This window comes from Castor canadensis, chromosome 17 (assembly GCF_047511655.1).
Source record: "Castor canadensis chromosome 17, mCasCan1.hap1v2, whole genome shotgun sequence".
NCBI lineage: Eukaryota > Metazoa > Chordata > Mammalia > Rodentia > Castoridae > Castor > Castor canadensis.
Window position 1 is genome coordinate 49,368,097 of NC_133402.1, and position 26,654 is coordinate 49,394,750.

The following is a 26,654-nucleotide window of genomic DNA, read 5'->3' on the forward strand; positions in this document are numbered from 1 at the left end:
AATAGGGGGAATAGCTCAAGGCCCTGGGTTCAATCCTTAGCATGGGGGATGGAGGGAGGAGGAAACCATACTGAGCTCTCTGCCAAATGTATCATTTGAGGCCAGGTTTAGCTTCAGTTCTTTTGTTTTTTCATTCTTATTTTGGCGCCCAGGCTGGCAAGGAACTCACTATCCTTCTACCTTAGCCCAAGTGCTCAGATTACAGGTATGTCCCCACAGCAAGCTTTAAAAGTTATTTTCTTAAATTCAAAAACCTTTAAATGACTACACCACCCTCACTCAAGTCAAAAGAACTCTCTCATTATGATGAAAAGACAAAAAATACCTACTTCATGTTATGTTCCCTGTCATCACAAGGCCTATCTTATCCCAAATTCCCACCCCAACCCAATAAAAAAAAAAGAAAAGAAATTCTTCAGGAAAAATTCAGGAAATTTCAGTAAGAGATTACTATTAACAAAAGAGGAAAAAATGGTATTGCAATACATTTCCCATTCATGTGCAAATAATTTGAAGAAAATTTCCAAGAAAAGTAAGGTTCTAAGTACAGTGGTCCATGTGACTCCATGCATTCTACTTAACAGACATGGGAACAGCAGCCAGCTCATTGACTCTCAGGAGCCCACACCTTACTCCTCCAGAGGAGCAGTCCCTCCTGAGGGATGTGGGATGTGGGGATATGAGAAAGCAACGCTCCTGGGGTCTGACATTACAGGAAGCACTCAAAGAATGACAGTTACTAGTGACTAGAGTCTCTCTCTTACCCAGGCCTAACCCCAGGTTCTTTAGTACTTTTTATTCCATATAGTATTTCTACTTACGACTGCTCCCACCCCAATTCCTCCCTCTCCCTCCCCCCACCCTTTTTTGAGACACAGTCTCCCTGTATAACCCAGGCTGATCTAAAAGTCATGATCCTCCTGCTTCAGTTTCCCAAGTACTGGGATTACAGCCGTGCACCACTATACCTGGCTTTAATTTTTCTCTCTATTGTCTCCCTCCTTAGTTTACAATAATGTGTAGGGTCCCTCTACTTGATTTACTTTTTTTTGTGTGTGTGCGTGCTGGGGATTTAACCCAAGCCTTGTACTTGGGTTCAGTATATCCCCAGACCCCACCCCCATTTTATAACAATAATTTTTCCCACATCCTTGCTCTCTCTGGCCTGTTTCAAAGAAAAGGTATACATTTAGGTTGCTTCATAATACTCCCTTAAATTCTTTCAGTCTGCCTTCTGCTCAAACTTCTACTGAAACTATCCCAAAAGCCATCAATGACCTATCATTGTTAAGAAATTCCTGACTGCTGATTTTTTTTTTTTTTTGGGGGTGGGATTAAGGTTTGAACTCAGGGCTCTGTGTTTGCAAAGCAGGCACTCTACCACTGAGTCACTCTGCCAGCCCTATTTTGTGCTAGGTATTTTTGACATACGGTCTCTTGAACTATTTGCTCAAGCTGACCTCGAACCATGATTCTCCTGACCTTTAGCCTCTCAGGTAGCTAGGATTATAGGCGTGAACCTCTGGTGCCCAGCTTTTCGTGTTTCTGTTACTGTAACTTAACTTTATAATCCTTGAACCTCCTTGACAAAATATGCTAATGTGCTGACCTCTATCTGTAGGGATTTCAATTCTTCAAGTACCACTTTTGTACATGATTAGAAAACATACCTCTGACCCAGTCCCCGTTCCCAAATTCATGTCAGACTTCAACTTTGTGTTCCACCTGAACCTCAAATTCCACATGTCCAAGACATCATCCCAATAGGAATTCAGATCTATTTTGAATTCTCCCAATTATAATGAATTATAATGATAAAAATAAATTTACAGTCCTAATGTACTCAGTCACTGTAGAAACCCTGAAGTTAAGTAATTTCTCTTGCTTCCTTTGTTCTTCACCTCATGACTAATGTCAGGTTCTGGGGAATTCTGTAATCTCATGGGTCTTACTTCCACCATTACCCTCTTTGGATTCTCATAATCACCCTTCCAGTTCAAATTCAGAGTACATCCTATCTAGACAAAAGAAAAACTACCAACCCATCGCTTCACTTTTCACTTCCTTTATCTCTCTTTTGTTTTTAGTGGTACTGGGATTTGAACTCAGGGCTCTACCATTTGAGCCACACCTCCAGTCCTCTCTTCTCTTCTACCTGCTGCAGATAAACTCCAGATTCCTATGGCTTGCCTCCAGCCCAACACACCTGTGCCCACAGGCCTTAGGAAGATTCTCAATGCCAAAATCAGGACTTGAGCATCTCAGCCTGGCCTTTAGGGTCTTTTAAAATTCTAATGACAACCTATTTTCCCTTCCCACCTTCTCTCCATTCCTTGCCACACATCTAGTTCCATTAATTGGTCTTCCATATTTCTTCCACCTTAGCTCAAAGCAATTCCTTCTCTGAAAATCTCTTTCTTTTTCCCAGAAAATAAACAAAAAGAAAACAAAACAAAAGGAAAGAAGCTGTCTATCTCAGATAATACCTTCAGTACCAAAGCTTACTTCTGGTCCTAAATCAGCTACTGCTTATAAGTAGGGCCTTTGTCCCTTGTTGGTCCTCATATAACTTTTTTTTTAAATCAGGCATCCTACTCTATATGATGGAGGTAAGAGTTTTATCTCCTTGGGCCTGACTCACACCCATCCCTGAAGTATAAGTTTCTTCAGGGCAGAGGTCACTTCTGTTTCATACTATTCCACTTGGGACTCTATTTTCCAGCTGCCATTTAGTGTGGCAAGAACATGCTGAATAGTATCTAGGCACAGAGGAAGAACAAAAGCCCAAGAAGGACATGTGTCCTAAGAACAGAAAAAATACTATTATCAAGAGTTCTCTGATCAAACTTTTCTCAAGGCAATGACTGTTTTTCACAGGACTCTGCATATAGGAAACTCAGCAAGAGGAAAAAAAACAAAACAAAAAGTATGGTGCAGCAAAGAACAAGAAAAAATCTCAATCCAACTAATAAAAGGAAAGCACAGAAATACTGAAAAAAGCCTCAGTGTAGACTATTACATTGACTTGGGTATGTGCTACATACTCAGAAAATTTCAATGACTTTTTTTTGCGGTACTGTGGTTTGAACTCAGAGCCTACATTTGAGCCATTCCACCACCAACCCTTTTGTTGTTGTTGTTGTTGTTGTTTTTGAGTTAAGAGTCTCTCAAATTATTTTCTGGGGGCTGGCTTTGAAGCACAATCTTCCTGATCTCTGCCTCCTGAGTAGCTAGGATTATAGGCGTAATCCTATGATGTGCTTTTAAAAAATAGACTACCTAAGTATATTTAAATGTGAAGCTGCTTCTACCTGACTTACTGGGAAGATGTTTTTGGAGTCTTTACATCCTAGCTTTCCCCCTTTATTTATTATCATTACTATTACTAAGTTTTAATGTTTTGGCACTACTAGGGGTTGAACTCAGGGCCTCATGCTTGCTAGACAACTTTGACCATTTGAGCCACTCAGGCAGCCCTTTTTGTGTTGTTATTTTTGAGATAGGGGTTTGCTTCATTCCTGGGTCAGTCTGGACTGGGATTCTCCTACATAGCTGGGATGACGGGCATGCCCCACCAAGCCCAGTCATTGGTTGAGATAAGGTCTCATGAACTTTTTGCCCAGGCTGGCCTTGAACTATGACCCTTTCCCAAACAGCTAGGAAAAAATGCATGTACTACAGTGCCTGGCCTGCTTACCCACTTTAAATCTGAAATACCACACAAAGCATTTGCTATCTTTCTTTCCAAAATCTCCAACTTGGATTGGTAGAGTGGCTCAAGTGGTAGAGTACATTGCTTTACAATCGCAAAGCCCTGAGTTAAAACCTTAGTACTGTTCCCCCACCCCCCAAAAATAGCCCTGCAAAACCTCCAACATTCTTTTGTTCTTCTAGTGCTGGGGACTGAACTTAGGGCCTCATGTATGCTAAAGGCTAAATATGCAATCTATTACTCAGCTACAACTCCCAAAACCTCCAATTTTTTTTGTTGTTGGGACTGGGGTTTGAACTCAGGCCTTTGCGATTGCAAAGCAAGGTGATCTACCACTTGAGCCATACCTCTAGTCAATTTTGCTTTTTTGTGTGTGTGGTACTGGGATTTGAACTCAAGGCCTACACCTTGAGCCACTCCACCAGCCCTGTTTTGTGGTGGGTTTTTTTGAGATAGGTCTTGTGAAATACATGCCTCAGCTGACATGAATCAAAATCCTCCAGACCCTAGCCTCCCAAGTAGCTAGGATTATAGGCATGAGCCATTGGCACCTGGCTAAAACTTCCAATTTTAGGTTTTAGATGATCCCTTTACTTTTATTTATTTACTTTTTTTTTAAATCATTTTTACACTTACTCACATGTGCATACATTGTTTGGGCCAAACCCCTCCACCCCTGGCCAGCTTTTGGGCAGAATCTGTTTTACCCTCTTGTTCTCCGGTATTGTTGAAGAGAAAACATAAGCGATAATAAGAAAGACATAGCGTTTCTGCTAGTTGAGATAAAGATAATATACAGAGAGCTTCCTAGCATTGCTTTCATGCACATGTGTATTACAACCCACACTGGCTCATCTCTATCAGACGTCTTCACTACTTCCTAGTCCCCTTCCCATAGCAGCCTCTGCCAGTTTAAGATTACTATATTCGCTCCTCTACAGTGAGCACATCAACCACATTCAAGTTTTAGTTTTTCCTTCCCTTTCCCTATTCCTCCCATGTGCGTTCTCCCCTTAGTGTATGACCCACATCCAATAATATTACTGCATTTGTTTCAGGTCTATAATCCATATATGAGAGAGAACATGCGATTTTTGGCCTTCTGAGCCTGGCTACCTTTGTTTAAGAGGATGTTCTCCAGTTCCATTCATTTACTTGTGAATGACAAAATTTCATTCTTCTTTGTGGCTGAATAAAATTCCATTGTATATAAGTACCACATTTTTTTAATTCATTCATCGATAGTGGGGTATATTGGCTGATTCCACAGCCTGGCTATTGTAAATAGTGCTGCAATACACATGGGTATTGCAGATGCCTTTGTAATAACCTGAGTCACATTCCTTCCAATATATCCCTAGGAGTGGTATTGCTGGATCATATAGCAGATTTATGTTTAGTTTTTTAAGAAGCCTCCACATTGTTTTTCAAAGTGGTTGTACTAGCTTACATTCCCAATAGCAGTATATGAGAGTTCCAAAAATATGGAATGCTTCACGAATTTGCGTGTCATCTTTGCATAAAGGCCATGCTAATCTTCTCTGTATCATTCCAATTTAAGATACGTGCTAAAGTAAGCACAGTACAGATGATCCTTGACTCATGAGTTTACATCCCAATAAACCTGCTGTAAACTGAAAATATTGTAAGCTGAAAATGCATTCAATCTACCTAATATACTGAGCATCACAGCTCAGCAACACAGTACACATACAGTACTGATGGATTACCTCTGTAATCATGTGGACAACTGGGAGCTGCAGCTTATGCCCGGCATCATGAGAGTATTTCCCTGCTAGCTTTGGAAATGATCACAATTCAAAACTGGAAGTACAGTTACTACTTTTGCATCTTTGTGAAGTCAAAAACCTGTAAATTGAGTCATCAAGTTGGGGACCATCTGTACATACTTCCTACCATCAATGTATTGTAGTTGACTTATCATGTATGACCATTACTGTACATTGCTGTTAAACACAAAGTCCTGAGTTCAAACCCCAGTATCAAAAAAAAAAAAAAAAAAAAGATAAGAAAGGAAAGTAGTGCCATAGCACAGCAGTAATGTCTGATGTTAGTGCTTATGCTTCACAGCAAGGCAGTATATACAAGTATGTCAGGGTCAGCCCTCCTCTTTGAGCTACAAGGCCAAGAATATTGCTTAAATTTAAACTCCTGCCAGAAAACAGATAAACTAGGTCAACTCTACTCAGCAAACATGTCATGGATACTCTGTGCTTACTGACACCCAATAAAAGGCATGTGGACATCTAAATAACCTTAAAAAAAAAAAAAAAAAGATGCACTGAGATATTACTGACATACCATACAAATTATTCATTTAATGTACAAATCCATTGGTTTTGTCGTATCATACTATTAAAAGCTGTGGTAAAAATTTTTATTTAAAATGTGCTATTTTAAATATTTAAAATGTACAAAACCAGGTGGGGTGGTACAAACCTGTAGTACCAGCTACTCAGAAGGCTGAGACAGGAAGATATATGTAAATGTACAATTCAATGAAACTATTTATATTCATGTTGTACAATTATCAAAACATTTTCAAGACAGATGCTGGTGGCTCACGCCTGTAATCCTAGCTACTTTGGAGGCTGACATCCAGAGGACTGTGGTTTGAGGTCAGCCTGAGCAAATAGTTCTTGAGACCCTATCTCCAAAATAACCAGAGTAAAATGGACTGGAGACTTGGCTCAAAGCATGTGCTTTGCAAGCACCTGCTTTGCAAGTGCAAAGCCCTGAGTTCAAACCCCAAAAACTTTTCATCACCTCAAAGAGGAACAGATTAAGGAGTAACTCAAATAACTCCCTTTCTCCTTCTTTCAGTATTTAATCTTTACTCTACTTTACTATCCTTTGAAACAGGGTCTATGTAGTCCAGGTCTTGCTACATAGCTTCAAATTTGCAATCCTCCTGCCTCAGTCTCCCAAGCAGCTGTGATTAAAGATGTATGCCACCATACTTGGCAACATATTTATGTTGTAGCATAGTATCAGAACATTTTTCTTTTTATGATCAATTAACATTTCATTAAATGGAGATACCAGATTTTGTCTATCCATTCATTTGCAGAATGACACGTGGACATTTTTACCTTTTTCCTACTTACTGGCATAAAAGTGCCTGTTTGAATCTCTGCTTTTAATTCCCTTAGGTAACTACTGAGAAATGGAACTGCTGGGTAATTCTACATTTTGCTTTTTGAGGAACTACCAAAATGTTTTCCATAGCAGCTATACCATTTCACATTCTAAGCAGCAATGTATAGTTTCCAATTACTATGCATCCTCACTAACGTTGACTTGTATTTTGGTAAGGGGGGAGAGAAAGTACTGGGCTTTGAACTCAGGTCCTTACGCATGCTAGGCAGGCACTCTACTACTTGAGCCACTCCTCCAGCCCTGTTTTGGGTTGGGTATATTTTGAGATAAGATCTTGTAAACTATTTGCTCGGGCTGGCTACAAACCACAATCCTCCTAATCTCTGCCTCCAGAGTATCTAGGATTATAAACATGAGCCACCAGTGCCCAACCTAGACTTTTAAAAAAAGTCCATCCATCCAAATGAGTGTGAAGCAGTATCTCATGTGGTTTTGATTTGCATCTTCATAATAGATAATAATGTGTGATTTTCATGTGCCACTGCCTATTTATATACCCTCTGTGAAGAAATGTCAATTCAAATCCATAGCCCATTTTTTTAAACTGCACTGTTTTTCATTTCATTGTTTCTTGTCCTCTGAAACACAAAAGCTTTCTAATTTTGATGAAATCCAATTTATCTATTCTTTTTTGGTTAATGATGATTTTGGTGTCATATCTAAATCCAAGAGCTGGTGGAGTGGTTCAAGAGGTAAGAGTGCTTGCCTAGCAAGCATGAGGCAGAGTTCAAACACCAGTACTGTGCCAAAAAAAAAAAAAAAAAATCCAAGATCAGGACAAACCTATGCTTTTTTTCTAAGAGGTATACAATTTTAAATCTTACATCTTTAGGTCTTTGATTCATTTTCAGTCCATTTTTAGACACAGGAAGAAGAGGTCCAACTTCATTCTTTTGCATGTGGAAATCCAGTCATTTCAGCATTATAATTATTTTGATGGGACTGGGGTTTGAACTCAGGGCTTCATGTTTGCAAAGCAGGTGCTCTACCACTTGAGCCACACCTCTAGTTCATGTTGCTCTGATGATTTTGGGGATGCAGTCTCATGAACTATTTCTCCGAACTGGCCTGGGACCAAACTGTGATACTCCAGATCTCAGCCTCCCAAGTAGCTAGGATTACAGGTGTGAGCCATCAGTGCCTGGCTCCTAGCATTATCTCTGAAAAGACTGTCCTCTCCTCCACTGAATGGTCTTGGCACCCTTGCCAAAAATCAATTGACTGTCAATGTGAAGGGTTTATTTTTGGATTCTCAGTTCCATTCTTTACATGTCTGTTTTCCTGTCAGAACCACACTTGTTGACTCCTGTTGCTTTGTATTAAGTTTTGAAACCAAGGTGACAGTCCTCCAATTTTGTTCTTTCTCAAAATTGTTTTGCCCTTGGGTTTCTGTATGTTAATTTTAAGGGTAGCATGTTAATTTCTGCAAATAAGGCAGCTGAGATTTTGACAGGGATTACACTAAAGATGTTCCCCCCATCTCACGCCCCCCCCCTTTTTTTTTTTTTGGCGGTACTGGAGTTTGACGTAGGGCCTTCACCTTGTGCCACTCCACCAGCCCTATTTTTGTGATGGATTTTTTTTCAAGACAGGGTCTCTCAAACTATTTGCCCAGGCTGGCTTTGAACCTCAAAACTCCTGACCTCTGCCTCCTCAGTAGCTAGGATTACAAATGTGAACCACCAGCGGCCAGCTGTTTTTCTCTTTCTCCCCCACCCCCAACTGGGTTTTGAACTCAGTGCCTACACCATGAGCCACTCCACCAGCACTTTTTTTTGTGATTTTTTTTTTTTTTTTTTGAGATAGGGTCTCTCGAATTGTTTGCCTGGGCTGGCTTTGAACCACAATCCCGCTAATCTCTGCCTCCTGAGTAGCTAGGATTACAAACAGGAGCCACTAGGGGCCCTTTTTTGAGGTCATCTTCTGTTTTTTACGACACCCCCCCCCCCCGCATTTATACTTACTGCCATAAGCATTTAAGTATAGGGGTATAGCTCAATTGTTATAGTGTTTCCCGAGCAGGTGTGAGGCCCAGAGTTCATGCCTCTGTATTGAAAAAAAAAGGTTCAGAAGCCCTATTTCTCACCACTTTTATAAAGTAATAAGGAATCCATCAGCACATTTAATGCTGTTATGAACTTTCTACTTCATGTTAATATACTTAATATTCACGACAGTCCTATAAGACAATCCTTTAAGGTAAGAAAACTGGAAGGCTTACTTGTCCAAAGTCACACAGCTACGGAGTAAGAGGTAAAACTTGGTAGTAAACTAAGCAGTCTGATCCAGAGTATGTTTTTTACAGTGCTGGGGATCAAACTTGAATCTGTGTACTCAAGTATTTCACAGTCTTACCCTCTCCCTTCTTCCCACAATGTCAAGAGAAGCAACCCTGCAGTTTTAGGGTACTGTTCTCTTTTGCCTACTGAGACAAACCTTAGTGACACTACAAAAGACTCAATTAATTAGAAAGTAACCAGATGCTGTGGTGCACACCTGTTATCCCAGCTACTTAGGAGACTGAGACAGGAGGATGGTAAGCTCAAGGATAGCATGGGCTACATAGAGACCTATTTTTTCATTCACTTACTCACTCTCCTCCACCTCTGTCACTGTCTCAAAACACACACACACACAAAATAATTCTGGATGACTAAATAGTTGGGTATTTCTTCTGAAATTAATTTTTGATCAAAAATCTTGTATTTAGAAAGTTCTAATCATATCTTTGTTTTACATCCAATGTGACAATATTTTTTTTTTTTTTTTTACTTTTTGGGTGCTAGAGATAAAACCCAGAACCTAGTACTTAACTTGCTAGACAAATTTTCTACCACTTAGTTGCACCCCTAGCCTAGAGAATATAGGTTTTTAAAAACCTATACATTCCTTTTAGAAATTCATTTACATATCAGAACAGAGAATGTCAAATATGCTGAGCAGCTATGAAGTCATCTTGATTCAAGTGTCTTAAGTCTGATAACTCCAAGCAAGGGTTGTGGCTTTCTGAGCTTCAGAAAGATCTGGTACACAAAAACTGCTAAGTGATGACCAGCCCTCTTCACACTTCTTTTTGAAGTCTAACTGAACCCCTGAGGTAACTTTACAGACCATTAGTACTCCTGCTGCCAGTTATGTTCATCTAGCTACACGATGTGGGAGTGGTCTGCCCATCAGATGTTGAGTGGCTAAACCACAACCACACATTAATGTGAAGTTCTCTCCATAGTACATAGAAGTCTATGGTGATTTCCTTGTATTTGTGTGACTATGATGTTGACTCACATTTGTCTGAACAGCTTCCTGAAGGCCTTCTGGAGCTATTCCCTGAAGCTGTTCATTTAGCCTAGAGTTTTTCTTCCTAGATTAAATTGGATTAGAAAATTAAAATAACCACTCACTTGATCAAAAGCAGATATTCTAAGGCACTAATGATTAGTTTAACATGCCTTATTTTTAATCCTTTACTAGTTAGCTTTCAATTAACAAAATAATCCTACTTAAGTCAAATATTTAGTTAGCCATGAGGTATAGCCATGTAACAGAATCTCATTCAGCAATAAAAGGAATGAAGTACTTAGTACTGATACATGTTGCAACATGGATGAACCTTCCAAATGCTATAGGAAGTCAGTCACAAAAGACCACATCTCTTATTTCACTTACATGAACAATCCAGAATAGGTAAATCTATGCAAATACAAAGTAGTTAGTGGCCAGGCATGGTGTCCAATGCTTGTAATCCCAGAACTCAGAAGGCAGAGGCAAGAGGATCAAAAGTTCAAAGCCAGCCTGGGCTACATAGCAAGACCCTGACTTAACAAAAAACAAGCCTGGTGCCAGTGGCTCATGCCTGTAGTCCTAGCTACTCAGGAGGCAGAGATGAGGAGAATCGTGGTTCAAAGCCAGTCCAGTACTGCCAAAAAAAAAAAAAAAAAAGAAGAAGAAAAAGAAGGTAGCTTAAAGACTGCCAGGGGCTGAAAGTGAAACCCAGCAAGCTTTGTCAGTGGTTCTGTTCAGCTTGCTGAAACGAAGTCTGCTAGTTTTACTCTACCCTGTTCCTCAGATGCCCTTAGCCCATCCCGGTAAGATTTATTCTAGAATGGATTTTGAGTGGCAGGATCTATTTCTAGCTACACGTCCTTAATATACTACTTCTACTAAAAAAGGATCATAATAGTTATTGCTGCCTCAGGAGTACTGTTCGGTATGAGAATTTCAACAGTTAACCCTTCAGAATGAGTAAAAGTTACAGAAAAGGGCTGGTACCAGTGGCTCATGCCACTAATCCTAGGTACTTGGTAGGTTGAGATTGGGAGAATCCATGGTTTGAGGTCTTTCTGGGTGAGTAATTCATGAGACACCATTTCCAAAATAACCAGATCAAAATGCAATGGAGCATATGGCTTAAGTGGAAGAATGCTTTGGCAAACATGGAGACAAGTTCAAACACCAGTCCTACCAAAAAAAAAAAAAAAAAAAAAAGAGAGAGAGAAAGAGTTACAGAAAAGATCACAAATTACTAAAACTGATTAGTAGGCCCAAGTCTGCACAACTTAGAAGACAGAGGCAAACCAATTTCACAAAAACATAGGATACGTCTTCCTTTGTTTCTAGGTGCCTGTCCATTTATAATAGTGTCCACAGACTGAAAGATAATCAGCCTAACAGCCCATGTCGGGATTTACTCCATAACTTACCCAAGATACTAGTCAGTATGAACTAGTGAGCACATAACAAGAAAATACAGATGTAACAAAAGTTAGACAAGAAAAACCATATGGCTTAATCCTGTGCTTAGGATTCCAACGAAAAATATTTTTATAAATTTTAATAGTGACACTACAGAAACTAAAGCAAGCTCTTTCAGAGGCTGGGGGGTTATAGCTCAATGGTTGAGCATGACATGGCTTAGCATGCACAAGGTTCTGGGTTCAATCTCCACTTGCAGAAATACACAACAGTCCAGGGAAAGTTTTCTCCTCCCAAGGTTAAAAGAAGTCAGGTATTAATATGAAAGATTTAACCAAAAATGAAAATGGGAAGGCAAAATGGAAAGTTTATTTAATGAAGAACAGTGAAAAGTCACCTAACAGGCACCTGCAAAATTCATTATGAAGCATTTCAGTGATAAAAATTTTTACATGTACAAACCACCTATACACAGCCACCAATAAACTTTCCAAAGCAACTAAGCTAATGAACAAAAGAGCACTCCAACTAGATAGGTAAAAAGGATAATTAGATAGAAAAGTCCATTCAAGGGGGAAAAAAAAAAAGAAAGAAAAATCCACTCAAGATTCCAGGCACAGCAGCTCATGCCTGTAATCCTAGATACAGGTGGAGATCAGAAAGGTATGGTAGTGGTTCCAGACCAGCCCAGGCAAAAAGTTCTAGAGACCCCATCTCAACAAAAAAGAAAAACAGCTATACATAGTGGACATGCCTGTCACCCCAGCAGATTTGGAAAAAATTAGGAAAACTGCAGTCCAGGCCAGAGAGGGCATAAAAATGAGATCCTATCCACACCCCCTCCCCCCAAAAATATTAAAGCAGAAAGGGCTGAGGATGTGGCTCAAGCAAGCACAAAGCTCTGAGCTCAAACCCCAATACGAAAAAAAGAAAACAACAAGAATGAAAGAAAAATCCATTCAAGGATCAATGTTCAGAAATTTAAGGCTGAATCACAAAGTCATCCACAATCAGATACCTTCTGGGTTTGAAGAACTGCACAGCACAGGCAATGTTTCCCAACTTACTTCTTGCTTTTAAATTATAAGTCATTTCTAGAACGCCAGGTAACTTTATTTTTAAAGAGTCCAATTCACCATTAGATCATTTGCACCACAGTACAGTTTGTAAGAAAGTAAAAGTAAGTTTAGTCCCAGAAACATCTTCCTTCTGCCTAGGAAGTTTCCCTCACCTGCGTGCGTGCGTGCATGTCTCTCTCTCTCTCTCTCTCTCTCTCTCTCTCTCTCTCTCTCTCTCGCACACGCACACATCACCTGGGTTTGAACCTCGGCCCTCCCTAAGCTGTGCCTCTAGCTCTTCTGCTTTTATTTTGTTTTCCAGATAGAATGTAGCTAACTTTTTGCAGGGACTAGCCTTGAATTTAAGATAGTCCTGCGTCTGCCCTGCCTCCTGAATATCTGAGATTTGTCTCTTTGACAAATATTTACCTTTCAAGGTGACAGAAGCTAACTTCTCCATAAAATCTTTTCTGATCTCTGCTACCTTTTCTAATTTTTCTTCCCTTCCCACATAACCTCCTTTACAAATATTCTCACAAGTGTAACACTTTACTTTTTTCTTTTTCTTTTTTTTTAACTACTGTACAAAATAAGGGTCTTCATAGGCTGGAGGTGTGGCTCAAGAGGTAGAGTGCCTGCTTTACAAGTGCAAAAGCCCTGAGTTCAAATCCCAGTACTGCTGCCCCCTCCACCCAAAAAAAATGGGTTTCCCTAAGTTTTACTCATCTTTATATCACCAATGCCAAGCAAGTAATGTCAAGACACCTGTATACCAGTAGATTCTTCCCATGTGTGTGCTTAATGTTTGCTGAATAAACAAAAGCCACTATTAATTTACAAGTAAAGAGATACATACAGAAACAACTTCAAATCCATCTTTCAAAGGAAACACATGTGAAGCTGCCCTCAACATCCTTAAGTAAGACTTCTCTCATATCTAAATTACTCACAAACAGGAAGCAAGCCAAAGACTTTAGTCACAGCTATAAATTAGAATATAAAAATAGCAGGACTGGTGGAGTGGCTCAAGTGGTAGAGTGCCTGCCTTGCAAGCATGAGGCTGAGTTCAAACCCTAGTACCATGCAAAAAAAAAAAAAAAAAAAAAAAGCAGGAAAATATTCACGTAAGCATAGTCATTGTTTCAAGTCTGAATGTAAGGGACGGAATGTTGGCTATATTCAATCCCCAAACAACAGGTATGGTCACAGCTTCTCTGCCAAACATGGTAAGCACTGGTCACATGGGACTATATTTTAATTAGCATTTTCATTAATATTTTAATTTAAAAATTTACTTTTTGGCCACATTGGCTATATTCAATTGCTCAACAGCATATGTGGCTAGCACTATTGTGCTGAACAATACAGATATACAACATGTCCATCATCATAGTCTACTGGACAGTGCTACACTGATTTTCTCACAACTGCTTGTCAAACAGGATTTCCACTTAGTGTTTTGATTCTATTCATTCTGTAAGACTCTGCCAAAGAAGACATACCCATAATTTCATGTTGTAGATTGTTCTAGAAAATGTTCACTACAAATATCAGGTATTCCCAACCACCTGTCATACTTTCTACTGTATCATTCATTTTTCCACTCAGGACTATATAATAATGGTAATCTCCTTGCAAGGCCTAGTGCCCTTGTTTTACTTATCTTCCTTATACTAGATCAGTCTCATACAAACCACCCATCTTCTGTAAGTCATTCCCTGTTCTAAATGCTGGAGATTCATCTTTATGTAGAAGACACTCTTAGGAAAAACACCATTTAATTAAGTGCTCTCAAATGCTTATCCTTTCTGGTATGAACAGATAGAAAAATCAAGCTAATTCTGCCAGAGGGTTTCAGAGAAGGTGACATCTGACCTGCACCTTGAAGAATGATGAAGACAAGTCCCCTGAGGAGTCAGAAAGAGTGGTAACTACACAGTAATACTTTCTAAGGTAAGGGAACAGCCAGAGAAAATGACCACAATGACTTTAAATATAAGAATTTAAGTTGGTACATGCTTACAATCCCATCACTAAAAAGGCAGAGGCAGGAGAAATGAGGGTTAAGAGGCCCATCCAAGCAAAAAGTTAGCTGAACCCTATTCTCAAAAACAAAACACAGGCCAGGTGTTGGTGGCTCATGCCTATAATCCTAGCTACTCAGGAGACAGAGATCAGAAAGCCAGCCAGGGCAAATAGTTCAAGAGGCCCTATCTCTAAAAACCCCAACACAAAACAGGGCTAGCAGAGTGGCTCATTTGGTAGAGAGTCTGCCTAGCAAAGATGAGGTCCTGAGGTCAAATCCAAACCCCTGTACTGCCAGAAAATGAAACAGTAAGACTGAGGACATGCCCAAACTGCCAGAGCAAGAGCAAGAGGCCCTAGGTTCAATCCCCAGTCAAAAAAAACTTATTGAGGGCTGGTGGAGCGGCTCAAGTGGTAGAGTGCCTACCTAGCAAGCATGAGGTCCCTGAGTTCAAACCCCAGTACCACCAAAAAAAAAAAAAAAAAAAACTTAGAACAATATATTGTACACTTAAAAATCACTAAGAGAGTAGATTTTAATTGTTCTCACCACAAAAATAACTAGGTGAAGTAATGCACATATAATTAGATTCAGTCATTCCGTAATGTACGTATATTTAAAAATATCATAATGCACACAATAAATACAGATATCTATCAATCTTTAAGAAAGAAAGAATGTATCTCCATCAAAAAAAACTTATCGAATTGAGAGGAGACTTTGGAAAATGAGACTAGACAGCTGAGTGATTTTACTGGAGGTTCTATAATGTCATGCATAGCAAACTGAATTCTATAAAAGGAAGAGTAATCCGGGGACTGGCCTAGTGGCTCAAGTAGTAGAACACTTGCCTAACAAGCATGAGGCTCTGAGTTCAAGTCCCGTCCCAGTACAGAAAAGAAAAAAAAAGCCTCATGAATAGGAAATGAAATGGGCACAATCTAAGAAGGCTTTTTCTAAACCTCACCACATTTGTCCTCAATCAGCAGAGAAAGATTGATGCCCAGGTAATCTATTATTGTAGTTTAAAAAATAATAGTGATGGGCTGGAGGGGTATGGTTCAAGTGGCAGAGCACCTGCTTTGGAAGCCCAAAGCCCTGAGTCCAAACCCCAGTCCCACTGGAAAAAAAAAAAGATAATAACAGAGGTGGTCATAAAAGAATCAGATATTGGGGGGGGGGGGCGGGAGAGTTAGAAAGGTATGATGAGGAAACAACATCAAAAAAAGGATTTCTTATAAGAAAAGGGTCCAGACTACATGACCAGAAAAAAATGACAAAGGCAGGCCAATCAGGTCTCCAGCAACAGGAAAAAACCCTTTCAGATGGTCATGGGGAAGAGTGGACTGCAGTAGATTGAGGAGATATGGATACAGAGATGGTGTAAAATGTTCTTTCAAAACATGAGGATATACATATTACAACATGAATGAACCTTAAAAACATAATGTAAATCAAAGAAGCCAGTTACAATAGACAAAATATTTCATGATTGTATATACATTAAATGTCCAGAACAGGCAAATCCATCTATCCAAAGATAGAAGGACAGTGTTGTCTAAGATTAGAGGTAGTATTAAACCGGAGGTGACAACAAAAGAGTACAGGGCTTCTTTCTGGAGTGATGAAAATGTTCTGAAGGTTGTAGTGCTGGATGCATAGCTCATGAATATACTAAACCCATAAAAATATCCATTTCTTTTTTGGTGGGACTGGTTTTTATTCTGGTGGTACTGGGGTTTGAATTCAGGACTTCATGCTTACAAAGCAAGCAGCTCTACCACATGAGCCATACCTCCAGTCCATTTTGCTCTAGTTATTTTGGAGATGGGGTCTCTCAAACTATTTGCCTGGGCTGGCCTGGAACCATGATACTCCCAATCTCAGTCTCCCAAGTATCTAAGGATTACATTCGTGAACTATCAGAACCTGGATCAAAGTGCCCATTCCAGATGAGTGAATTATGTGTACACAATTTTAATCTTGATAAAATTGTTACCAGAAGAAGCTGGCTAAAAACAACAAAAAGACCAGGTATAGTGGCACACATCTGTAATAACAGCAATCAGGAGGCAGAGGAAGGAAAACTGAGTTCAAGGCCAGGCTGAGCCCTGTGACCCATGTCTGTAATCCTAGCTACTCTGGAAGGAATTAGGAAGATTCAGGCTAGAGGCCAGCCCAGACAAAAAAACTAACAGAGATCCCATCTCAAATCAATTAGCTGGGTGTAGCTGCATGTCCCTGGAAAGCCTAAGAGAAGAGAACTGAGGTCCAGGCCAGCAGGGCCATAACTCTAGATACTATTTTTAGAATAACAAAAGAAAGAAAAGAAAAAGGAAAAAAAGGGCTGGGGGCATCGCTCAAAGTGGTAGAGTGCCTGTCTGAATTCTGCCTGTGAGGCCCTGAATTCAAACCCCAGTACTGCCCCCCTGAAAAGATCATATTTAAGTGTTAAAATAGAAGGTGTGAGCTAAAGGAGGTGATTCTGTATTGTTCCAAAAACAAGGCAATAAAATGCTAACAAATCTTAGTGGGACTGCTGGACACCTATGACGTTAGGAATTAGGAGTTCAAACTAAGACCAGTATATTTTTTCCTACATTCAGATTCGAGTGCAGAATAGATGAAGAGCTGGATTCAACCAGGGTTGAAGTTTTCCCAGATAATAAGAAATAAGAAAAGGGTAAGGAGTTGAGATTGTATGTAAGAGGGGTAATTATGGTGATGGACTGAAGGTGAGGAGCAATGAAAGTGTTTAAGATCAATGGGTCATAAGTTCGGAAGGGGCGGGGTGGGGTGGGGGGGCTGAAAAAATTCCAGTATTTTTATGAAAATCAGACCAGAGAAATGACACACTGCAACCACAATAAGGGGCAACTTCTTTTTTTGTTTTGGCAGTACTGGAGTTTGAACACAGGGCTTCAAGGTTGCCAGGCTTGCACTCTTACTGCTTGAGCCACTCTATCAGTCTGTCTTTGTGATGTTTTTTTGAGATAGGGTCAAAAATAGCTCTGAACAGAAGTGTTCATTAATTAAGGGTAAGAAACCTAGTCTTTCCATATTAATGGATACAAATGTGTTAGCATGAGGGTTTGTTTTGTTTTTGTTATTTTTTTACTATGCTGGGGATTGAATGCAAGGCTTTGCAAGTGCTAAGCAAACACTACCTCTGAGTTACTTCCCCAGCCCTTAGGATTTGGGACAGGGTCTCCCTATGTAGCTCACGTTGGCTTTGAACTCTCTATCTTCCTGCCTCTGCCTCCTGAGTGATGGGATTACAGACATGTACTGCCAGTGTTAATTTTCTGAACTTTTGTTTTTTGTTCTGCACAGTACTAGGGTTGATACCCAGGGCCTCAAGCAGTCATTATCACTTGAGCGACTCCCTCAGTCCTTAACTCTTTTTAAAGACGTTTTTTCCTTTTTTTTTTTTTTTTTTTTTTTTAGGCAGGATGTAGTTATGTAGCTCAGGCTGGCCTCAAACTCATGATCCTTCTGCCTCAGCCTCCTTCCTGAGGGTTCGGATTACAGGCATGTACCACACCCTGCTAATTTTTATCTTTTTGAAAGGAAACTTTCAAAAGCCCGAAATTACTAAGATTAGACATGAACCTTCAAATTTACTTCCTTTAAGCTACTTCCTTTCTTTTCTGAATTGGCCAAAAAGCCTCATTATTCAAGTAGGAAGTTACTTCTTTCCAAACAAGATCTGCAAATGTATACCAACCCATTGTACTGAAAATTCTGTAGTCCCTACATTCATATATGAGATAAAAACAGAAGAGGGGAAGAAAGAATGAGCATCTATTTTATCACCTCTAATATGACAAAAAGGCTTAAGATTAATCCCCTTAGAATTTTTTTCTCAGTATGGGAGTTTGAATTCAGGGCCTCACACTTGCTAAGCAGGCACTCTACTTGTTGACCCACTCCACCAACCTCCTTTAGAATATTCAAGAAAGCAGTTTTCTGCCATGGTGGTAAGATTCACTTTGGTGGATCAAAAATAATTAACAGGTCTGAAGGTGTGACTCAAGTGGTAGAGCACCTGCTAGCAAGAACAAGACCCTGAGTTCAAACTCTAATACCACCACTAAAAGGGGAAAAAAAAAAAAACAAAACCCACCCAAGCAACAGTTATTACTGAAGATTACAAATTATTTTTTTCCATAAATAGAACAGACTCAAAGTTACACAAATATGGTGGTCTTTTCCTAAAATGAAACTTTTCCTAATCTAACAAGTAGTAATTTTTTTTCTGTACTATTTCTTTCTTGCATTCTAGTAAATGTTCCTAAGGGCTGGGGATGTAGCCCTGAGTTCAAACTCAGTAGTGCCCAAAAAGAAAAAAGGATTATCTAGTAAGCAAGCATTCCTAAGCAAAAGTGAAAAGGCTTGGAAAGGACTAGAGGCATGGTTCAAGCAGTAGAGCACCTGCTTTGTAAGCATGAAGCCCTGAGTTCAAACCCCAGTCTTTAAAAAAAGGGCTTTGAAATTGTTCATCATTATTGATTGATGATTATTTACTGTAGTTGGAGAAAGGTATGATTACATGCACCCTAACCCTAATCCATCCATAGATTCTGGAAGGGGTTAGCTAACACGTTCTTAAAAAAAAAAAAGCAACTTCCAGGTGAATTTAATCCACTCTGCCATCACCATACAAAACACTATCATCACTCTAACTTGACCAAACATTACATTTTTTTTTTTTTGGTGGTGGTGGCACTGGAGTTTGAACTCAGAAGCTCCAATGTGGAAGGTTAATTACAGTTATATAATAATAAGTGACAACAGAGTAAAAAACAAGCAGTTTACAGTAGTTAACCAGCCACATTACCTGAGAATGAATCCCCACTTTATCACTGACTTTGGCCCTTTCAGTACCAGTTTCCTTTATCTGTCAACCAATAGTAATAGAACCTTCTCCCATCCAAGTACTAACCAGGCCCGACCCTGCTTAGCTTCCGGGATCTGAAAAGAGAACCTTCTCAATAGGGTCAGCATAGAGAATATTACTAAGAAAGAGATTAGAAGGTTAAGTATTCAATTATTATTGAATTATTGTCTTTTTTTTGTGTGTGTGCAGTACTGGGGTTTGAACTCAGGGCCTACACCTTGAGCCACTCCACCAGCCCTTTATTGTGATGGTTTTTTTTCCGAGATAAGGTCTCACAAACTACTTGCCCCAGCTGGCTTTGAACAGAAATCCTCCTGATCTCTGCCTGATGAGTAGCTAGGATTACAGGCGTGAGCCACCGGTGTCTGGCAATTACTATTATTTTCATTTACTTATATTTAATTAATTTTGTTTATTATTATAGTATTGTCACTACTATTTAGGTCTTTGGAAAAATGGCAACCCTTCCTTTAAATTCTAAGTGTTCAGAATTTCCCCAGACCTGAATAGAATGGCATTTTTCCTAAAATTGAAATTTACACTAGTCTAGCAAATAGTTATTTTTCCCAAAGAGCATATGCCATCTTCTTTTTTTCCTATAAAATATATTTATCTTCAAAACTATAGATCTATAGCTTTGGAGTCAGATATTTCTAAATTCAGTATTTTTCAAATTTTATAAAGGTAAAACAGAACAAATACCAAATATTACGCGGGGGAAAAAAAAAAACCTCAATACTTTTTAAGTATCTTTGCCAGTACCCTCAAGTCAGTTCCGTAACTGTAGTCCCTCTTGTTATTTCTCATGGGAAATCAAAACAACCCAGGCTTTAAAATTAGAGATGCATTGGAGGGCTGGTGAAGGATGATTAAGCTAAAGTGCAGAACTGACAATAATTTGAATTCTACTTCCAAAATTTGAGTACTTTTGACAACTTGTTTAGAGTCTATCAATTCTTATTTTTATTTATCTATTTATGCATGCATGCAGTACTGGAGTTTGAACCTCAAGCACCAAGCACTTTGAGATACTCCACCAAGCCCCCACACACACCTTTTTTTTGTGAAGGGTTTTTTCAAGATAGGATCTCAAGAACTATCCACTCGGGCTGGCTTCAAACCAAGATCCTCCTGATTTCTTGGTCTTTGCCTCCTGAGTAATTAGGATTAAAGGCATAAGCCACCGGCGCAGCTTATAATGCTTTCTTATACTAACAGAAAATCTGCCTCTGTGCACAATTTTTAGCTTATTTTTGGCAAGTAAGAAGTCACCAAAGACATTTAAGGTGGTCCTACTAGATTATAATGAATGCATTAGGGAGACATTAGCCAAACATTCCCCAGAAGAAGGCATAAAACAGTCCTCCAACCAAGAAACAGAAGTGAAAATAATTCATCTCAATAACTATGCTTCTGCCAGATCAAGATCTTCATAATATTTTAGAAAGATCATGAAAAAATTTCCATGCAGATGAAATAATCATGGCTTTAAAATTATTAATTTAGCATTAAGATAATTATAAAATTACATTATATTCTTCAAAATGCTAATTATGCAAAAGAAATGGTGATGATTACAGCAATCTTTCTACCATTTCTAGATATTGGACACCAAACAAAATGTAAGACAGTCTCATTTCCTAAGGGCTCAATAATAAATCAGAATGACAAAATAGGGCATTTAAAAAGAAAACAGGGGAGCTAGGTGATGAAATTCTAAAACCCAAAACACGTAACTCCCCTTGACCCAAAAGTGTAGGCTATTAAACCATGATTTTTTTTTTCCTTCTTTCCATCCTGAATATATTCCACCCACTCTTCTCTCACTTAGATAACCTCATACGTAGAGCTAAATAACTATTTCAAAGCCTTCTCTAAACTCTCGACTTAGATCAGGCCCCTCAGGGGCTCTCCCAACACCTTACATTTTCTCTGCCTCATCACTCCCCTTCAAGGTTTTCTCCTGCCAAAATCCATTAATATAGGAACATCATCTGTCTTCTTTACCACTGTCAGATAACCACAGGTATAAGCACATAACAGGTGCTCAAATAAATTCTCAAACAAATTTCTAGGAGCAAAGAAACTTTATAAGCAGATTTTAAAAAGAAAATTAACCTGAGCATGATGGCTGTGATCTCAACACTCAAGAGACTGAAGCAAGAGAATCAAAGTTCTAAGCTAACCTGGTGAAACCCTACCTTAAAATTTAAAAAAATAAATCAATTAAGAAAAAAAAAAAAAAAGGGGCTGAGCACTGGTGGCTCAGGCCTATAATCCTAGCTACTCAGGAGGCTGACATTAGGAGGATGGCAGTTCCAGGCCAGCCCCAGTAAAAAGTTCCTGAGACTCCATCTCAACCAACAACTGATCAGATAGCACACACCTGTCATCCCATCTACTCCTGGAAGCATAAATAGGAGGATCATGGTCCAGGCTGGCCCAGGCAAAAAGACCCTATTTTAATATAATTAGAGCATGGACTGAGGACATGGCTCAAGTGGCAGAGTGCCTGCCTAGCAAGTATGAAATAAACCTTTAATCTCCAGAACCACCAAAAAAACAATCACATGGTAGAGGGCCTCCCTAGCAAGTTTAAACCCCAGCACTGAAAAATAGCCAAAGCAAAAAGGGCTGGAAGCATGACTCAAGTAATAGAGCACCTGCCTAACAGGCACAAAAGCCAAGTTCAAACACTACAACTAGGAAAAAAAAAAAAAAATAGTGGGAAGGGCACTTTGTAGTTCAAGAATTCATCCTCTCACACTTGTAATCCCAGCTACTCAGGAGGCAGAAATCAGATCCTACCTAAAAAATATACTAAAAGCAAGAGGGACTGGGAGGCCAGGCACTGATGGCGCATGCCTATAGTCCTAACTACTTGGGAGGCAGAAACCAGGAGGATCACTGTGGAGGCTTATCCTGGACAGATGGTTCTCAAAACCCTACCTCAAGCAGAGCTGGTGGAGTGGTTCAAGTGGTATAGCCTAGCAAGCATGAGGCATCAGTTCAAACCCCAGTGTGGCAAAAAAAAAAAAAAAAAAAAAAAAGCTTCCTTCTGAATATCTGGAAAAGTTGGGGGTGGGGGGGAAGAAAGGAGAATTTAACTAAGATATATTGTAAGCATTTTTGTAAATGTCACAATGTACCTCCAGTACAACAATAATAATAAAGTAAATAAAAATTGAAAAAAAAATTGGAAAAGTTTAACAGATGTCATCTAGAAAGGAACTTTTTCATAAGAACTCAGAATACAATATTTCTAACAAAGTTGCGAAGTCACACAATAAAACTACCTTCTGGAAAAATATACTGTATATCAAATAGGTGTGGCAAAATATTAGACAGATATGGCAGTGCATGCCCACAATCCCAGCATTGGGAAGGCTGAGGCAGAAAGATCTTGAGTTTGAGGTCAGCCTGGGTCTTACCTCAAAAAAAACAGTAACAAATAATTACATTAAAGATACATCTGTTTACACAGAGTTATGTAAATGTACCCTGGAAAAATGGGAAAGCATTTGCTCCATGGGTCCAGAGAACCACAACTTACGTGCACCATATATGGATACAGCTAACATGAGAATATGGCAAAAAGAACAATTATACTTATCAAAAGTAGCATTTGGGGGTAAAGGTATGTTTCAAGTGGTAAAGCTCCTGCCTCTAAGCTCAAACTCCCATACCACAAAAAAAAAAAAAAAAGTAGAATTTTTGAGAATTTTGCTTGAAGTTAAAATATAATTTTTTTTTAAATAATGAAACTAGATCCTTGTACAAGCACAGCTAGGAGCTTCAGAAAATAAAAATTTATACTTTTATCCCTCTCTTCTACAAATGTTCACTTGTGTATATGTGGTGACTGCCCTTTATTTTTACTGGAACTAGGGCTTAAACTCAGGGCCTCATGCATGCTAGGTTTGCTAGGGAGGCACTCTGCCAGCCCATTTGTGTTGGGTACGTTCAAGATAGGATCTCTAGAACCACGATGCTCTGCCTCCTAAGTAGCTAGATTACCAGGTATGAGCCACAGGCACTCACCTTAAGTTCACTTTTCTATATACAGAATGTATTCAGACCCAAGGAGAACAAGAGAAAGTGGCCAAATGATACTTACATTATCAATTAAGAAACTTCAACTGCACATGGTGATGTATGACTATGATCCCAGTACTCAAGATGCTAAAGCAGAAGGATTTCCAGTTTGAGGCCAGCTTGGGCTATGTAGTGAGTTCAAACCTAGCCATAGCAATAGAAAGAACCTGTCTCAACCCTCCCCTCATCCTCTCCAAAAAAAACCAAAAAACAAACAAAAATCAACACACCAAAAACTATTCCCGTTACTTATAACCCATTTAAAATATCTGAAGAGCCTTGATATAGGCTCTTGGTACCTGCTAGTAATACTGCAGGTACTCACCCCTCTAGTAAGAGAGAAGATTGCCCTTGATCCTCATTCTCTATCAATAATTGTACATATCCACAGCACAGGTAGAAAATTGTTAAGATGACCAAACTACTCAATCAAAAAAGTGAAAACTTGGCCAGGAGTGGTGGCTCATAACTGTAATCTAATCCAGTCAGGAGAAGGAGATCAGGAAGATATGGTTTGAGGCCAGCTAGGCAAAAAGTAAGTGAGATCCCATCTTAACCAATACCTAAGTATGGTGGCATGCCTGTTATCCCAGCTACATGGGAAGCATAAGTAGGAGGATCCAAATCCAGAACTGCCTGGGCCAAAACAGGAGACCCTAACCCAAAAATAACTAAAGATAAAGGGCCAGCAGAGTGGCTCAAGCAATAGAGAGCCTGCCTAGTAAGCAGGAGGTCCTGAGTTCAAACCCCAGTACTGCCCCCCAACAAAAAAAAAAGGGGGGGGAGAAAGGAAGTTAGAGGAAGGTTAGAACATAAATACAGAGAGAAGTTCTGGAGTAAGACAAAGATTTCAAGATTGGACTGGAGGTATATGCTCAATGATATACCAAATCCTTAGCAATCAAAAGGCATTGGGAGTTTAATTCCCAGCACCAAAAGAAAACAAAACAAAAATACCCTCAAGACTGGCAAGCAAGACAATTATTAATAGTAATGGCATTTTCCCAGAATTTACATTAAGAATCTCTCTACTGTAGGAAAGGGAAGTGGAAGAAGAGACTTATTTACATACCTTACAAATGTGCTGCAAAAGGCAAGGCTTGAGTGACAAGAGGTTGTACAAAGTACCTTGAACTTCTTAGATGAAAGGCTATAAAAACATAAGAAATACCAAGAATTACACCTATTCATATTTTAAGAACAAAGGACAACATATAAATGAGCTTGTCTATAGAGTCCAAAGAAGAAAAAGTACATTATTTAATTTTTAATTGACATACCATAAATTTTTTAAATCATTTATACAATCCTTGACCTCCTTCACTTAACACAAAATATCTTATTTTCCAACTATTATGTTAATGTCGACTTTAGTAAAACAAATGAATTTTATATAAATAAAATTTCCAAATATTGAAATGTTGCCTTTCTATTTTTTTTGCACTGCTGGGGTTTGAACTCAGGGCCTACACCTTGAGCCACTCCACCAACCCTTTTTTTGTGATGGGCTTTTTTTTTTTTTTTTTTAAAATAGTGTCTCACAAACTGTTTGCATGGGCTGTCTTCCAATCAAAATCCTCTGATCTTTGCCACCCGAGTTACAGAACTACAGGCATGAGCCAATGGCACCCTGCACCTCCCACTTTTCCTTTCTCTACATTACAAACTTAATTCATTGGCTGCTTGTTTTCCTTTTATCTTCACTTAAATTTGAGATGCTGCTACAAATATGCTTAAGCATATTTATTCTGCTTATCCTCATTTAAAAAAAAAAAAAAATCAAGTTGAGGACATGGCTCAAGTAGCAGAGTACTTGCCTAGCATGCACCAGGCCGTGGGCTTAATCATACAAAATTACATATCACAAAAATAAATAAAACCAATTCTTTCCAGCCATTAAAAGAAAAAAAAAATCAAACACAGTTTGGTATAAACTGCTACTAGCTACTATTTAACATAGTGTAATCTCATATTTTGTGTATTATTTACTACAAAATGTGCTGAGTTAAAAAAGTTTTCAAATGCATTTAGAATCATTTGGAGCAAGTACCAATAAAATGAGACCAACACCCAGAATGAGAAGCTTCAGTGCCTATCTGATTGTCAGTCACATGACGACCATAATTATGAGTATACAAGGCCTTCACTTAATACAGCACCACAGATTAAAAATGAGTCACTTGAAAACATCTGAAATAAGGATTTTATAGTAATTACTAACTTCAAACTGTCTTGTAAATTTAATAATGTCACTGATATTTTAACAGTGAACATGTCCCCAAAAAAGCAGAACACTAAGACACATATGCTTAATACAAACAAGTTTAAAATACAGTTATAGGAGCTTATGGTACAGCTCCATGGTAGAGCGTGCACTTGCCTAGTATCATACCTAACTTGGATCCCCAGCACCACAAAATACATTAATTAATTTTAAAATTAAGACGTTCATTTTTCTTTCTTTTTTTTTTTTTAAGACAGGTTCTTGATATGTAGCCCAGGCTGGCCTCAAGTTCACATTCCTGTTGCCTCAGGTTCCCCAATGGTGGGATTACAGGTATGTACCATCATGCCCAGCCTCTCCAATATTTAAATTGTTTATGTACCATTTACTGTCATCACTAGTAGCCATAATGCAATTAAACACAATGGGATATCTATAGAAGTCCATCAAACCCAAATTAATTCCCTTAGAAATTGAAATACCAGTCTTTCTTTTCAGAGTTAAGATAAATCTCTTGACTGTCTAGAACAATTAAGAAAACAAGGTAGCACTCAACCTCTTCCTCTGGTCACCACCATAGACAATACCTGAAGATTTGTTTTTACTCTTCATAATAAACCTACATCCCTACATGACCAGGAAATTTAAAAGAAATGAACAAACAGAAAAGGAATCAGGACTATGAAAATACTCCAACAAAAACATTACCATACACATGCACAGACAACTATTTACTTGAAATACGGATTTTCTCACCTGTATCACCC

At 38.9% G+C, this 26,654-nt stretch overlaps 1 protein-coding gene and 1 non-coding gene across 2 annotated transcripts in view; both read right to left on the bottom strand.

The window, feature by feature from the left end:
* The window catches only part of Rhoa (ras homolog family member A), a 42,208-nt gene that overhangs the window by 13,013 nt on the left and 2,541 nt on the right, over window positions 1-26,654 (bottom strand). The window contains exon 2 of the mRNA XM_074059389.1: window positions 24,736-24,813. The gene's annotated coding sequence lies outside the window, so the exon portion shown is untranslated. The remainder of the gene's footprint in view (window positions 1-24,735; window positions 24,814-26,654) is intronic.
* On the bottom strand, window positions 5,191-5,293 carry LOC141418652 (U6 spliceosomal RNA). Its single transcript, XR_012443319.1, has one exon. It is a non-coding gene; the product is annotated as a U6 spliceosomal RNA (small nuclear RNA).